Genomic DNA, 17,029 nt, shown 5'->3' on the forward strand with positions numbered 1-17,029 from the left:
ATCAGGGAAGTGAAAAATCCCAGAGCTTCAAAGAAGAAGAAACACAGCAACAGTTTTATAAATGAACAACACATTTGGAACTCACTATTTTTAAAATACCCTTCACCTCCCTTACACTGAAATAAATGCAAACAAACAAACAAACAAACGAAAGCCCATCTCCCACACAAAGTCTTTTCATAGATCAGTACATCTAAAAAGAGCAAACAGATGCCTGTATTAACCTTCCTAGATGGGAGCACATACTACTGAAAAATTGCAAAAGAAAAACAACGCCCAGCATTTCAAAGTTAATTTTACGAATGCGCTTATACCAGGTCCCTGTCAGGAGACACAGAAGTTTTACTATTTATTCTTCTGGGAAGAATGTTAAGATATGGTCATCTTTTCACAGAAATGTCCCAGCTTCTTCTTCGTCACCATAAATATACTTAGACAAACACAGATTTAAGAAAGCATGCCAAAATTCACTGCTTGCCTCACACCTGTATTTAAGCTGCTCTTTGAAAACCCTTGGTTATTTCTGGTTTAGTGCCTCGGACATATTGTGTGTTCCAGACATATTTATGTAAACATCGCATTTCAGGATGGCAAATGGTGTCTTAGAATATCTAACAATATTCACCAGTCCTAGTGTTACGAAATTGGGAAAGTGGCTAATGTTCCTGAGAGTCCGCTAACATCCCACAGGATCCATTATGATGATGGATGAACTTTGAAAACTTTGCAAGTAAGAGTCAGATAACTGCATACAAGTTCATAGACTTCCCTGAATTCCCCTAACCCCTGCAGCCCACAGAACTGGCTGAAAATCATGCTACAGCAGTCAGCCGAGGAGATTTTTCTCTATTACCACTGCAGCTGGAAATAGCAGGAGAAAAAGCTTCTGCAGCAGCAATTTAGATTCTGATGCCAGTAAAAGCTCATAGGTACACATCAATGGGATGAAAAATAAGCTGTTACCAAACTGCTCAGAGCATCTAAAAAAGACTTAGTTGGATCCTGGATGTGTAAAGTGGCACAGAAATGCAGCAGGGAATCATTTTTACTCATCCAAAAAATAGAGTTGTTTGGGCATTTTTGCTGCTAGAAAATGTTTTCCATGAACAAGAAGTAAGGAATGACTTCAGGATTTAATCGTTAGGATTAAACTGAGACTTTGCCACCACTGCTATGAATCCTTGCCAGGGCTGGATAAGCTTCTCCTGTCCTTTTCCTGGCCTGGCTTGCTTCCCTTTCTGGTTTGGGTTTGTTCCGCCTGCTTGTATATCAGGGCTGGTACTGAGAGATGAGGCCAAGAGTCTCTCCAGTCCCAATCCATTTCCAAACTAGTCCCAGAGCAGCTGCTCATTCTCTCCTGAAAGTTTCTAAGTTGGCTACAGGGTCAGTAGTGGATCCATCAAAGAGCAGGCGTAGGAATTTGCCATTAGATGCTCGTTATTCTACTTTTTAATTTCAACCAGTCAGAAAGCAGGGACAGGAGGAAGAATAACCCCAGACGTATCTGCTGTACATATGCCGACCTATTGCTCACGTGTAGATCACCATATATGTCTGTTGGGGAAGCTGAGAGGGGAATATGACATCTCTTTTAAAGACTGGCTAAACAGCTTCTGGAAGCTGCTGCTTATAAGCAGCATGAGCTGTATTCATAGTAGTCAGGTCTGGAAGAAGGTATCAGTTTTCTGTTCCCATTTTAGAGAAGGGTATCAATGGTGAGCTGTAAAGACCAAACATTTTATCCACTTAGGAAGAGCAATGAACTCAAACAGGAGAGCTGCCTCTGAACTTTGTTTCTTGAAATCTATGATGAGGTTGGATTCATAGTCCTGTCCTATATTTGAAGCTCATTAAAGTTCCAAGAACTCACTCTCTAAAAATATGATAAATCACATTCTTGGATCTAAATGATCTCTGAGTTTGGGATATTTTGAATCATAGAATCATAGAATGCCAGGTTGGAAGGGACCTCAGGGATCATCTGATCCAACCTTTCTTGGCAAAAGCACGGTCTAGACAAGATGGCCCAGCACCCTGTCCAGCTGAACCTTAAAACAGTGCAATGTTGGGGAATCCACCACTCCCTGGGGAGATTATTCCAATGGCTGGTTGTTCTCAACGCGAAAAATTTTCCTCTTGTGTCTAATCAGAATCTTCCCTGGAATAACTTGTACCCGTTAACCCTGGTCTTCCCTATGTGACTCCTTGTAAAAAGGGAGTCTTCATCTTCTTTGTAGCCATGCTTGAAATACTGAAACGTGGTGATAAGGTCTCCCCTAAGCCTTCTTTTCTCAAGGCTGAACAAATCCAATTCCCTCTGCCTTTTCTCATACGGCAGACTTCCCAGTCCTTTGATCATCTTGGTGGCCTTTCTGTGGACTCTCTCCAGCTTGTCCCCATTTTCTTTGGATAGCAGGGACCAAAACTGAACACAGTATCAAATCTCAGTTTGGGCTTCATGGTTAGGACTACTACAGCACTGGTGGGACTGGCTCTGCTGTATGTAGTCCTGCATGTTGGACTGGTGAGTTTACAGAGGCAGCCCTGCTGAAAATAGTACCACCGGTTTTCACTTCCCCTGAAGTGAGAGAGGATTTGTTGTTGAAAAATCTTAAAACAGTGCTGTGTTTGGAAATGGTCATATTTAACAAAGAAGTGGGTAAATACAAGTAAAATTCACACCTCCAAATCTTCATTATACCTTCACATCTCTTGAATCACTGAATTCTGGACTAGACAGTGGTTTTTTTTCTCTTACTGGAGAAGAGGAAAGTATAGTTACTTTCAGTTAATAATATTTTCAGTAATACAGATGCATTTCCATGTAGGATTGCAGCCTGCAATTCGTTATGCATGTGAGAAAGTATTTATATTTATATAAGAAAATAAATTAATAAATTATCTACTCTCAACTCTCTTTTTGAGATCAGATGCATGCCATGATGTTGAGTCTGTTACACAAGCTGAAATGTAGTAAACTAGAAAGGGACTTACAAGTCCCCCATGGAAAAAGAGACTGAAGCATGGAATAGCTGAAAGTGGAGCTTAAAAAACAAAGAGAAAAGAATGAGAGCGTTGCTGTTAGAGAACAGGGATGAAAGGACATGATATTCTGCAGAAATAAGACATGAACTCGGGTCCTTTGGTGAGATAAGTAAATTGGAGAGCTTGAGGCCAGCCTGGTTGGCTATGATGGCCCAGTACCACCTGTCGGAAAAGAGAAATACCACATTACACAGGCACCATCCTCCATAGCAAAAGATTCTGCTGGAGGAGGGTGCTCTCAGGCAAGATGACCTCTTTGCGAGATACTAAAAGGAGTACACAGGAAAACAGGAAGTCTTCTGCAAGGAGCCCCATGCCAAAACAGCATAAGTAAAACTGCAGAAAAGTAGGGCACAACAGGCAGACAAAAAGTTCATGCAGAGAGCGGATGGAAAAATCTACTCTGGTTGGTTGTACTAATGCAGTAATGTATCTCATATTACTTCTCTGGTATTACGTGATCATTCATAGGTTGGGTTTCCATTTCCAGCGTGCCTGGGCTCACACCACCTGCATTTGAGGATTTGACATATGTAGCAATAAACAAGGTGTATATACCCCAGACAGAATATGCCCTTAGTTTTTCTTTTTTTTATGTCATGGAGAAAACTTTATCTATGAAAAAATTGGTTTTGAAGTCATTCTATCCAAATTCTATCTGTATGGTAAATTTAAACATTACGTGTTTTAAGAAGAGAGATGCAAATCAAGTAATTGAAACAAATTCTCACCTATGGCAAAATTCAGCAAGTAAAAATCTGAAACTGTTTGGCATGAGAACTGCAGTGTGGCATGTTAATCTCCTAATTATTAAATGCATATGATTAACATTTAACAATTTTAATAATTTTAGAGTGTATAGTGTTTTAAAAATATAATAAGAGTTTTCCTGGCATGAAATTTGAACATGCACAATTTTTACCTTTTTAAGCTGCAGACAACCAATTTATGAAAATCCGTCTTAGTGAGTTAAAAGGTTATTGGAGTAGGAACCATACTTATAGGCTGCTGTTCTGCATGTCCCAAGTATGGTATTCAACATATATGTCTCTTCCAACATTGCAATAATCAGTGAAGTACTTCATGGACGTGATCAGCCAAACATGACAATAAAGATTGGATCATTTTCTTTTTGCAGAAGGTGAAAGGGATTATTATACCTCCAAATGGAGGAGATGTGTTAATTGGAGATTGATTGCATGCCAAATATTTTTTAAGAATCCATCTGATTTCTTTTTTTAAAGTAACCTTAAGTTAATATGCTTTGCTCTTACCGATAGTAGAAAGTAGAAACAAAGTTTGGTGAAAGAGTTTTTTCTTTCCTTCCCCTTCCCCCCCCCCCCCAATACTGTACATAATTTCTCATTCCTTTAGAAATCAGAGTTAAAAGAGCACTCATAGACACAACTGATTAAAAGAATTTACGTCAGAGCAAACAGCGTCTGTGCTTCTATGAAGAAACGGATGATCTCGGAGACAAAACCTGCTATGTTTATTCATATTTTTGTTTTCCTATTACATTGTTTTCTCCATCACCTTTAAAAAGTACTTGAATAAAGTCCTCTAGTATGTAAAAGTATCATTCTAGTTACCTAAGGATTTTTAGATGTGAAGTCTGTTAGTGTGAAAGGCAAGACTACTTAATAAATTTTATCAATTTTTTATAAAACCAAACAGCCACTCATATAAATAGCTGAAAATTAAGGGCAATGATTCATAAGGAGTCAGGCCTCATGCTCTTCGTCTTCAGGCTGCCTAGGAGGAGATTTAAGGTGGATTCATCCCAAATGCTAATGAAATACCAGAGTGTAGGAACTGTAGGATTTCCAATGCCTTGTTATACTTGCGGTATTTCCAGTTCTGTCTCCCCTCTCTGACAGGGACAAAAGAAAGTACAGGAACTATCAGAGCAGACTGACATAAGTAATATGTCCTGCCTGCAGCCTTTTCACAATTACCTCCCCCAAACTGAAAGCCTTGTAATAATATCTGTTAGAGATTAAATCAATGTTTATGTAAAACAAGGAAGTTTCCTACCAATACTCTGCACAATCTTGAGATGTACTTAAATGTCAAATACATCTCAATTTTGCTGAATCTCTACCCATTGCCTTTGTTGGCCTTAGCAAAGGAAATTAAACCATTGATTTTATTTTTTAGAGAGTTTTTTGTTTAGAGACAAAAGCTTATTTTCTCAATATCACACCTTATTTTAAATTTAGCAGGCCTGCATTTGATCAATTTTCTCTGGAGTGAATGAGTGCAAAAATCTCACCCTCTCTATTCATATGACCTTGAATTGCCAACTCTGAGTTCTTCAAGAGCTTTACTTAGCCTTTCTTACATGAAAATACGTGTATAATGAATACAACTTGAGAATTGCGTATATAAACATTCCCATTGGTAGTGAATAACACTAGATTCTTTCAGCTAACAAAATTGTCCAAGATGTATAAAAATTGTGATTGTTTACATATTACCTCCCCAGGCCTTATTAACAGTTCCCGTAATGATTATAGAAAAAATCTTATACTTACATGAAAATTTAGACCTACAGTTGGCAAGTTAAGTGTTCCACTAAATTGGACTGCAAAAAGAACACTTATCTTGAACTGGAATGCATTGTGTGTATGCCCACCCATTTATAAATGTGGTGTAATCATAGCATACTGACATTTGCCTTTAAAATACTATTAGCAGCCAGAATGCTACATTTGCTGCTCTTCAAATTACTACTATTACATTGCAACTATTATATTGCAGCTCTACCATATTTCGTGGGTATAGTTTCCAGCTTGCCTATTAAGTATCAGAATTGAGGCATACTTAAGCTGAAAATTCAGGTTCTACTAACATCCGGATGAATTTCTGCAGAGTAGAACAGCTATGCCTGGGCAGACTTGTTTTGAGAGTTCCTCCCTTTCCAAGCTTTCCCAGCAATAGAGAAGGTTTCTCTTCCCTCCAGGAAGTTCAACACGTTGCTCAAATAACCTTTCGACACTGTCAGTGTCAATCACCGGCAGCACCTTGGCAATGCTTTTTATTCTGGAATTTACCATGCTCTAGACCCTCAGCTAGTCTAAACAGAAGACACAGCAAAATAAGTAATTACAAGTAAATTGAGCAATAATTCCCAACCGACCATTGTTGCCAGTAGTCAGCAACTTGTTTGTGGGCTAAATAGCCTGAGGTGAACCTTTAGTCAGTTCATTTTCTCACAAACCTGTGATTTACTATGGTTAAGAGTGGTTTGAAATGGATTAATGGAAAATGGATATAGCAGTTTAACTGCTTTGTTTTCTTCTTCAGTCAAGGAAAAAAAAAGTTTAACAGTGTGTGACTTCATTAGGGAGGCGCCAGTAGCCCTGACCCCCTGAGAATCTGTCAGTGTTTCAAAATGGCATCCCTACTTCTAAGTGTTTATAACATGGGCACTGAGAGCCAAATCTGGAATTACTAAGCCATAAAAATGTTGGGTTTTAATAAGCAATAAGTCACAGTCGAGTGTACATTAGCAGGCAAGGCACAACTCGCAGGCGTGTTCTGAGGGGGTGCCATCATCCAAGAAACGTTAGAGAGTAGACTAATTTTTTTACCCTCATGGGATGAATCTGTACTACAGTTAATTTTCTAGTTTACATTTTAAAGAATGTAAAACATCTGTAGGTTACGTAACGGATCCTCCCACCACAAAAACGGTTCTAAGTGGGAGGGAAGATGGGAGGAAAATATCAATACTAGGGAAAAGGCAAATTCGCTGTCTCTATTTACTGTTGCTCTGATGTGAAACATCAAAGTTCTCTGTATTTAAACATTTTCTGGACTACATAATTGTCTTTTCTCCTCCTCTGAGTTGCAGAGCTGGGCTGTTTTCCTAGCTGCTTTCTATGGTCACTGCCATTTTATCTTTCACTTTCTATTGAAGTATCTAATGAGAGGAAAATATTGGATTAATTTGCGAAAATTTAGGTCTCCACTTCAACCACGTGTTTTTCTCACGTATTTCCCACTGATCTACTGGAAGGGTCAAAGCCTCAGAAGTACCGACTGACACACCACTCTTTCCAAGAAGTAAATCCAAGGTCTGTGGGAGAATGAATCTCCTGAGGAGTCCGCTCAGACAGTTCAGAGCAACGTGGGATGAATTTTGGCACCTGCTTATTTGTGTGTGCCCACTGCATACTGTATGCTTTGCGTACAAAAGCACAGTCTCAGGAAGGACAAGACAACTGAGTGCTGGTGTCGTCCTACCTAGTAAGACTCATCTCCCTCAGCACACTGTGAGCAGTACCAAGCGCTGGTGACCACCTTCTTCTCAAGAGCTGGGCATTCTTGGTTCCCTAAAACATTGGCACTCACCGAGGCAGCACTGTTTCATCCTTTCCAGGAATTAATTTTTAAGGAATGGGAGTTGGTGAGAACAACTCATGCCAAAAGCATACCAACAACTTGGCCAGGTGTTCACAAGTCCACTGATTTCACTCACCTGCTGGCAAAGACGCAGACCAGAACTAACGTCGGACCAACAAACAAGGTAGGAAAGACTTAGAGATCATCAAACAAATCTCAAAACACACATGTGGAAGGTCTGGTCAAACACCAGCTTCATCAAGAGATGTGAAAACAAAGCACTTAGGGGCAGAATGCAGGAAGCTGCTTTTCCCTAGTTCCTCACTTGTACACCACACGCCACTTGGGTCTGAAGGTCATAGGGTCCCATGGATACAATGACTGCAAAATTGGTCATCCTGTTAAAAGTGTTTCCCTTTCTCTAAAGTTGTTTTCCCTTTCTCTTTTCTTTTCTTCTTACTCTCTCTCTTTCTCTCCTTGCTCTTTCTCCAAGGCAACTTTGTGTTTAATGTCTGCCAATAAAACTTAGCACGAACAAAATCCTTTCTGCAGCACTGTAGCATCACACGGTGCTCTGAGGAAACCTGGGCCCAGCTGCTGTGCAAAGAGGACACAACCAAAGAATGGCCTCAGGCGTTGTTTTCATTAGCTGTGTAGATGATTTCAGTGTGTCACAACATGAAATCCTCACTTCAGACTGTATCTCCTGAGCTTATCACCAACCACTCACAGCTTTACTCCCAGATTTGGTTCTGGTCACCCGCCTCAAAGATTTTGAGCTCTTCTGCCTTGTACTTATTTTTAAACTCTTTTGCCACTGCAAGCAATCTTAATATGTAAGCGCTATCTTCATTTGTCCTGTACCAATGGCCTGATACAAATTTTTGTGGGCATCTGTCCAGCATGTTACCAATCACATTCTGTGAAAATGGGCATCTACAGTGGCCTGTCAACACATGCTTCTACAGTCAGAACTATCAATTAGAAGTACTCCTATATTAGTGCAGTTTAGAACAGGAAATTAAACCAAAAAAAACTAAGTAACCTTAGCACTGCAAAAATGACTTTCAGAACTCCAAGTACAGCCAGCGTATATCACGTTTCTACATGCAGAACATATGGAGCTAAAAAACAGCCAGTGTTGTTTTGACAGGAAAAATTTGCATTTCAAAAATTGTCATATTAGACATTGGGGAAGAGCATCTTCTGCATTAAAAGAAGTGACATTGATACTAACATATATTTTTGACCACTTCCAAAGTGGGATTAATAACATATCTGGAGCCATACAATGCCATTATTGTCAGGAAACATTTAGATGCTACTGCAGTAATCTCTATGGACATATTTCAGATGCAGGGAAATCCATGGGCTTTGACATATTAGTTATAGTTTCCAAGGATGCAGTCTTTTGGAACAATACTAAAAAGACTAATTTTCTCCCTGAAATTAATTCCCAGAAGCACAGACTTTTTTTTTTTTTTGGGGGGGGGGGGGCTTTTTAAAATTTATTTTCTTAAATGTGTGAAAACAGCAGTCCAAAACAGGTGTATTGATGGCAAGGGCTGCACAAGTGCTGCTTTCTTCTCTTCTCTCACTTCTCAACAGATTCTGATTATAATCTCTCTTAGCCAAGACTACATCTATGCCTGCCCTTGAGATGGTAAAAGTAAAGGAGAAAGCTCCTGCAAATGTTTTTCACTTGTGGTAAAACTCATCATAGGGGTTTACATAAGGAATGAGTTGCCCAGGTAGCTTCCTTCCTCTCTCGCAGGAACAAGGCCTTCCCAAGTGATATGCATCTTGATTCCCCATAGAAAAATTGTAAAAGCAGTTCACTCTAAAGAGGCTTATTTTAGCCTGCAGAAACAACTGGAATAAAAAACAGCAAAAAGACTCCATGGGAACAAAATGTCCCCCAGGTTTGCACTCAGAATTTTCTTAGGCTGTCAATCACCAGTCTAGCGAAAATAAAGTCATCATAATTTCATAGCTATCTGTGACTGTCATAATTCTGATTTGTGAACAGGTATTCAAACAAGTCTGGAATGATGTTGGAGACGTCATTTCCATGTGTAATCCAAATAAGATCCTGAGCATATCAGAGGGTAAATGACCTCTTAAGTCACCCTACTGCAAACACTTCACCTGCCATTTTCTTAGTAAGTTTTCATCACTAAGGAACATGAAAGTATATTATGAAGAACTGTGTTTTTGCAGAAGAAAAAGGATCATGTACCTCACACTTTAAATAACTAAAACATACAGTAAAGCATAATATGTAAGAGAGGTAATATTTAGTAAAAAGCAGGGTACAAATTAATTCATAGAATGCTGCTGTACTAAACCAGCTACCTTCGTAACGGAAACAAAAAAAAGGAAATAGTTACTATTCTTTCAGACACTGCTAAAAAGAGACAACACCTAGTATTTATGGGAGCCAAATGAAGATCAGAAAAGGATTTGGCTGAATGTGGTACCCTCCCTTTATCTGGATTTACCTTCTGAAGATAAATTCTCTTGAAAAAACACGTCGTCCAGTTGTACGTAGTAAACCTCAAGTATTTTGCAAAAATCGCAAGGCCATGTCTCCTGTTACTCGCTATTCATCTAGATATTACTTTTCTGGGGGGAAACTGAGAGCTGTACTTCATCTGTAGAAGAAAAAAAAGTTAACCTGTTAACCTCTTGTTGTCATGGGAATAATCTTACGTTGTCTTTTAGCCCGGTTTTGCTCATAGCTTCCACTTCTAGCTGCCAAAAGTCAACATGGTGAACATATTACTGGTGCAGTTTCTGTCCTGTATCCCCTACCCATCTGTACAAAAACAGACAATACCTTTGCTTTTTAGTGTTAACCAGCTTGATTCTGACTAAGATGCATGGCATCATTTGTGTTCAGTGTCTGTTACCAACCCTATCAACATACTTCTGAATTTGACACAGGAGGCATGTTAAGTGATGTGACTAATATCTGCCATATATAGTTTGTTCTTTATCTGGGCCCCCAAGGGGAAAACTGGGTGCGCAATGTAGCATTTTCTTTTCAAAGGATTTTATTTTTGGATGTGTTTGGTTTTGTCTTGTGCTATTTAAGTGTGACTGTTATTATGTATTTATGTTAAAGAAGATGGGGTTGAAAAACAACTCCTAAGATCAACTGTTTTTCAATTTTTTCTTGAATTCCAATTTTTACTTGATAGGCTTCAAGAAAAGTAATTCCCCCTGTATATTTTTAGACAATTGCTTGAATGTCTTACCTAGGTATTTCTTTAAATTAAATCTCTGTTTTGCTAGAACATGCTAGAACATGCTAGAACATGCTAGAACATATAAAACTCCCAAACAATTAACATCTACATCATATTTAAAACCGTGGTGAAGTTTTTTGAACTGACCTCTAGATTTTTAAGTTCATAATGGAAGAGAGGTAGAAATTTCTAGAGATTGATTTAGCCCACCTGATTACAGAGAAAGCCCATCTGCCTAACTCTTCATCAATTGCAGTTGATCATAGCGTTTAGCTGACGCTGTAAGCGTAAACATCTGCTGTACGTTTTGACCCTCAAATCAGTGTTAACCCTGAATGTTAGAGGCTGGATTTGCAAAACAGAAGAAATGTTCTCCCAGTTGCCACAGGACGACAAGGTGGCTGGCAGGTAGCGGAAATGAGGAAATTGCGAATGGTCTCATGTGGGATATCCAGAACGTTTGGTTATAGAGGGACTTGTCAGGGTGACTAAAGCCAGCATGAACTGTTTAACAACTCCAGATTCATTGCATTTTTGTGAAGGAATAAAAAAGATGTTTTTAATAATGCTTTGGGCATAGTTATTAGGACTATCTGACCACTTGGGAGGAGTACAAGGTGAATAGCACAAGACAGCTGTGAGGCTCACAAACAACTGCTGGAAAACATGCCATTTTTCTGAAGCTATGGGTAAATCCTGTTATTTCATCTTGGATTTAAAGAAATGACAAAGCAGTAGGGAAAATAGTATTTCCAGTTTTCCTATTTTATTTTGCTGCATACCTTTGTATATAAAATATAACGCTTATAATGAAGTATAAAAATACAGTTATAGTTTGTTGGGGGTAAAGACTGCTGAGCGAATTATACTTTGTGGGCAGCAGTGGTACCTGCAGAAGCTGTGCAGTGCAGTGATCGAGAGTGCAGAAGCACTTTCCATATCAGAATCTGAAAGCACATCTTAGTAAAAGTTTGCTTTTTAAAACATTAATATATTATTATGGTGTCTGTAGAACTTACATATGGCTCTTCACAAATGAGTCACAGTTTCCTATATATTGTGATATACCTGAGCCACATGACTCTGATAAAACTGCACATATCACAAGTGTTACATCCATATCATTTTAGAAAGAAAGAACAATGAAGTTTTTTTTACAGTGGCAATTAGAAACTTTGTTTAAAGTTATTTTCTTAGCACTTACAAAAATTATTTTGAAACAGAATTTATACATAAATAGAAACAGAATTTTATATGTAAATAATGAAGTTATATCTAATTATCTTGGGAGATTTTATTTTAAAACTGAAAGGTACTGTTCATTTTATGCCACATGATCCTAATTAATAACTCAGGTGAAAATGCTGTTCAGTGCAAACAAGTTTTTCAGTGGAAATGTGCTGGGTTCCAATTAAAAGAGGTTTTGAAGTACCACCTGTTTATATGAAAACACATTAAATTTGCATTTGGATCTAAACTTTTCTGGCTCAGACACGTGTATTATGCATGCAGATGCATTTCTCTTATTGGAATGCTGGCAATACAATGCTATCCCACCAACTGAAGTGACTGCAGCAGATCTCATGCTGAGACTGATACAAACAATGTAATGAGTTTTTAACAGGTCTCTGCACGCAGAAAACATTTGGTGTATCTGTGATTTTTTTTTTTTAATTTTTTTTTTCTTTCCACTTTTATGGTAGTTAGGTTTTTTTGCAATATTATTTAACATTACCCTTGAGGCCGGCTAAGTTTTACAGTTAGACACTGTACAGATGGGAAATGGAGGAAAGGACTGATTACACAAACTTGCTAAAGGTCGCCAACCCACTGACAGAGCAGGGAGCAACATTCCAGTTGCCTCTAATTGTGTGTACTATTTCTTACATTAACAGTATGACTACATTTATCTTGTTGAGTAATGGATGAGTAAATACAGGAACTAATAGTGCAGACTGATGAGCACTCTCACCTCATAAAGTCAACTGAGCAACTTCGGCTAGAAAAATTAGCTTTGAGGGGGGATATTTTGTAAAGAAGTGTCACATTCGATCAGAAACACTGTAAAGATTTTATTTCCAAAAGGCACGTGGGCAGCTTAAGAGCACAGTTACTAAATCAGCCCTATGTTTGTTGACCATTTGTTTTTTCCTTGTGGTTCTGTGCTTAAATAAATCCAGCACATACAGGTAACATGTTGGTAAGTATATGAGAGGCTCTGTTCGCCTCTGATCTGCAGAGGGAATAATAACGGTACAACAGTGATTCTTTAGCTAAAGATGATCACCACCACCCCCACTTCTCCCTCCCCATCTGGAAGCCACTGGATGAATCCCTGGAGCGTCAGCGGGCATCACACATCGAGAGCAACAGGAACCGTGAGGACACATCTAAAGGAGAGGGCAAGCTTTGCCAGCTCTGCCTATTAGATGATCTGTTCTGCATTTAGTATTGACACACTCATCTTGCATGAAGCTAAATGGATTTGTACAGAAATGTGAATGAGGATAGAGATGAAAACTGCCTTCTCAGGACTTCCCTTCAAGAGAAAACATAGCAGAGTTTATCCCAATTCCTGTTTCAGAATACTTAGACTTTGTAAAAAATGATAAAACTGAAACAAAAGAGATTCTAACTTCGAAAACAACCATCAAACAAAAACTCCTTAAGTTAAAAAAATCTCTAAGTAAGACTAATCTTCCCATCTGGATGTACAATAATCCAAGAGAAGGATAACAAAGTTATTGTGTGGGTTTTTCAGTGTTTTTCTTGCGTTCACTGTGGTATTTCACAACTGACTGGGGCCTCCTTCGTCAGTACATTGGGAAACATTCATTGCAATATTAGATTCTATAAATGAAAAAAAATAATAGTTTGCCAGAAATCTAACTCCTGTAACATAAGAAGTTGGCTCTTTGAGTAGCTGAGTTTCCAGCCATTGCTAAATTAATCTACAGATGACAGACAGCCCTCTTTGGCCACTGGAAATCATGCTCCAGCTGAACTAGGAGGTCTTTTGACACTGAGCTAGTGCTGCTTAGAAATTCCAGCTTCCACAGCCGGTAATTGCTCCAGGGACTGATGTGGACAACACTCAGCATCTCCCATGTGCAGATAAATCAGGTGGCGGCCATCAGCCCAGGTCCCAAGAAACCATGCCTTTCCATGCCTCAACCCTGCCTTTCTGAAGAGCAGAAAGGTAGCTTTCCTCTCTACGCCTAACTCCTAAACCACCATCATTGAATAAAACAAGTGTCTTCTATTGTCTTAACCACATACAAGTTAAATAACAGGTCCTGTTCATCACTGAATGTCCACCAAAAATCGAAGCCATCACATATCAGTGGCATTCTGGACTTGGCTGTGATGACATAACTACTCATTCAAGGCTGCCTGTTCACCTCTGCTAGGCACTAGCCCTTTAGCTACTACTGAACTGCTCTGGTGGTGCTCAATAACAACAGCATCTTAAATATGACGTGGGCCAGCCTGGTTAGTATTTTGAGGTACATTGCTTTTCCCACAGTTACATTGCTTTATGAGAGAAAACTCTGTCCTAAGTCCAACTCCCTTCTCAACACGGAGATTTGACATTGCTTGATTGCACATTTATTTTTATCTGGAGGCTATATAGAAGGGATTAAAGAAGCCTATTGTAATAACACAGAAGCCTGGAAAAATATTAACATGGAAAGGACGTTAATCCATTTTCAAAAAGTGTTCAGGCTGTGATATCTTTGGAAGCTTGCGGATGTCACCTTACAATGGTGTGAAAACTATGAAGGGTCTGACTGGAACCAAACAAAGCCGAAATTCAATGCCATCCTGCTTATCCTTTACATGTTGTATCACACTGAAGCAGGGAATTTCAAATCAGTAAATCGCTATAATCCCAATGGGAAATCAAGGATGGAGAATTTCCTGTCCTTTGATATTTAAAATCAGAAATGCTGCTGTTTTCTTTCAACTTACTTTTATTGGTTTTGCATAATACTTGAAACAATACATAAAATAAATAATTTACAATTTTGTTCCTGAACATTTCCACAAAACAAACACAAAATACCGCAACCTTGTCTACTCTATTGACCTTCACCACAAGTGTCCAGGACATGAGTTTCTCCACCCACCAGCCAGCTACATAAGGGATTAAAATGGTACTTTTAAAGGGAAAATCAGGAGTGTGCGGGGTCTCCTTGACAACCCATAAGAAGAGATAATGGGGAAAGTATGCTTTTAGGAGGTTCTCTAATAATCTACCAAAACACAAGACATAGTCAAAACTCAAGGCTTCTTTTATAAGGAAGGACAGTTATTAAAAAGTTCTCAGCCCTCTGTAGGTAGACCAGGCATGGTGCAGTAGTCACAAAAGTCTATCTTTAAAGCTATTTCTAACCTTCTTTGAAAATTTTGTCTAAACATGGTTTTAAATCCTGGCAACTTGTATCTTACATCTGACACCTGGGGGACCTGAGATCTGTCACTCAGCAAAAAGAAATGAACTGTCTTATCTCACCTCCTGCAGAGAAAACTAACATAGAACACCAATAGCCTTCATACCAAAACACTGGTACTTTCAAAGTCTGCCAGAAAAACTCTTTATCCCATGCAACATCACAACAAAGTAGCTTTATTTCCAGAGAAGAAAGAGCATCAGCAAACCATGGAAGAAACACTTTTCATTGACCAGTCCGTATCAATTGACTGTGCTTCCAAAACACTTAAATGACCAGATATGTTGATCTTCTTCCAAATCAGAAAGGCTTAACATATTTTCAAACCTCGTTAGATCTCATTCAAAATGAAATGAAAATGCTTTCCCCAGTATACAGGATGTACATGAACAAGTGCAAATTTACGAGTGAACTTAGGAACAAGCTGCAGCCCCAGTTCTTCAGTTCATAGTGTGTAACCATCCTTCTGCGGAACAAAACAAGTGACTGATAGCACCAGTTCTGCAATACAGCAGAAATGGAGAACAACGGATCGGATCAGTATTTGGAGAGAATTTAGAATAAGTACAAGGACCTGAAACGGGAATTTAAATTCATGCTTTTGTGAAAAGTACTTTCAAATCTCTCATAATCACAAATAATTAATACTTTGCTATATAGCCTTTCTACATCATTTTCTAAAAGCTGATTCACCAGAGACCAAGTGTTATCAGGAAAATTGTTCTTTGCGCAGATTTTAGTAAAACATCATTATTTTATGAACTTTCCAGTTTGGACATAAAGGCTTTGTCTATACTAGCAAATTAAAGATACCAGGGACTGTTCCCTGGCAGTGAAGCCAACTGGCACGGAACATTTCACATCCATCATATTAAATTCTGTCAGTCTCCAAAACAGTGGCTGCAAGCAGAATGCTACTGGGTCCCTGGCTAGTGCGAACTCCTCAAACCGTACCATTAATTCTTCGGAAAAGTGCTAGTCAGCCCTGGCCAAAACTGCACCCAGTTATTGCTAACAATTTAATGATACGGTTGATAAATCCCAGGACTTTTTCTAGCACTACTTAATTTATTTGTATGGGCATAGCCAAAGAGTGGAGTTTATCTCACCCAGCTGTAGGTGTCTGCAGCTGGGTAGTTACTTGCTTTATTAGAGTTGGTGGTGGTTTTGTTTGTAGTGCATACTTCAGTGGTCCATTTAAGGATGAAATAGAGCACCCTACAAGCGTCTGTTTCCCTCTGTGGATTAAGTGCAGCCCACAGTGGAAAACTGAGTGGGGCCAAGCCCACCTGAAGATTGTACTGCTGTGAATCAAATCAAACCCCACGGATTAGCACCGTCCTCACAACTGCTGAAATAAAGAGCTAATAAGCAATGTCTGAAGCTCTCTGAAATACTGTGAGACTGCTTCTCCTTGTAAGCCTGGCAAGAAAGGCAAGTTCTGAGCCTCCCTTGAGCCTCCCTTTCCCTGTTTGCAGTGTGAGGTTTGTGTGTTTAATTACCTCACAGAGATGTTGTGAGGCCCACCTACATAATGTTTGCAAAGTAATGTTTGTAGAGCACTGTATGGTACACGAAAAGTAGGAAGGCGAGCCAGGCACTGAGGCGGAGACAGAGCAGACCATGGAGCTCTGGATTCCTACGGTTTTGTTCACTCCCCTGGCAACTTCTACATCGCGGCTGCAGACGTTTAGATAGCTGAGTCTTACAATTAATGACTTATTTTCTCAGTATAAACTGTATTGAGGGCCCCTGTATAAGACTACTGTTTACAGATAGCTTACAAGTTGTTGCTGTTTTCTGCTGCGTGTTGGGTCCTGGCATAGCGACTGCATTTGTACACACAGAGAGTGGCATGGATTTTCCAGTCAGCGCTGACTCCGGACAGTTTTAGCTCCCAAGGAAACTGCTTAGGAAATGGGTGTGAAA

General features: G+C 39.2%; 1 protein-coding gene across 3 annotated transcripts in view; it reads right to left on the minus strand.

The window, feature by feature from the left end:
* Positions 1-17,029, minus strand: part of PDE7B (phosphodiesterase 7B) — a 179,118-nt gene that overhangs the window by 120,417 nt on the left and 41,672 nt on the right. Inside the window, exon 1 of one of the 3 annotated variants that reach the window (XM_054197327.1) lies at positions 9,897-10,027. The exons of the other annotated variants lie outside the window; for them this stretch is intronic. The gene's annotated coding sequence lies outside the window, so the exon portion shown is untranslated. Of the gene's footprint in view, positions 1-9,896; positions 10,028-17,029 lie in introns of those variants that run through there. 3 annotated transcript variants of the gene reach the window in all.

This window comes from Rissa tridactyla, chromosome 3, assembly GCF_028500815.1.
Source record: "Rissa tridactyla isolate bRisTri1 chromosome 3, bRisTri1.patW.cur.20221130, whole genome shotgun sequence".
Lineage (NCBI taxonomy): Eukaryota > Metazoa > Chordata > Aves > Charadriiformes > Laridae > Rissa > Rissa tridactyla.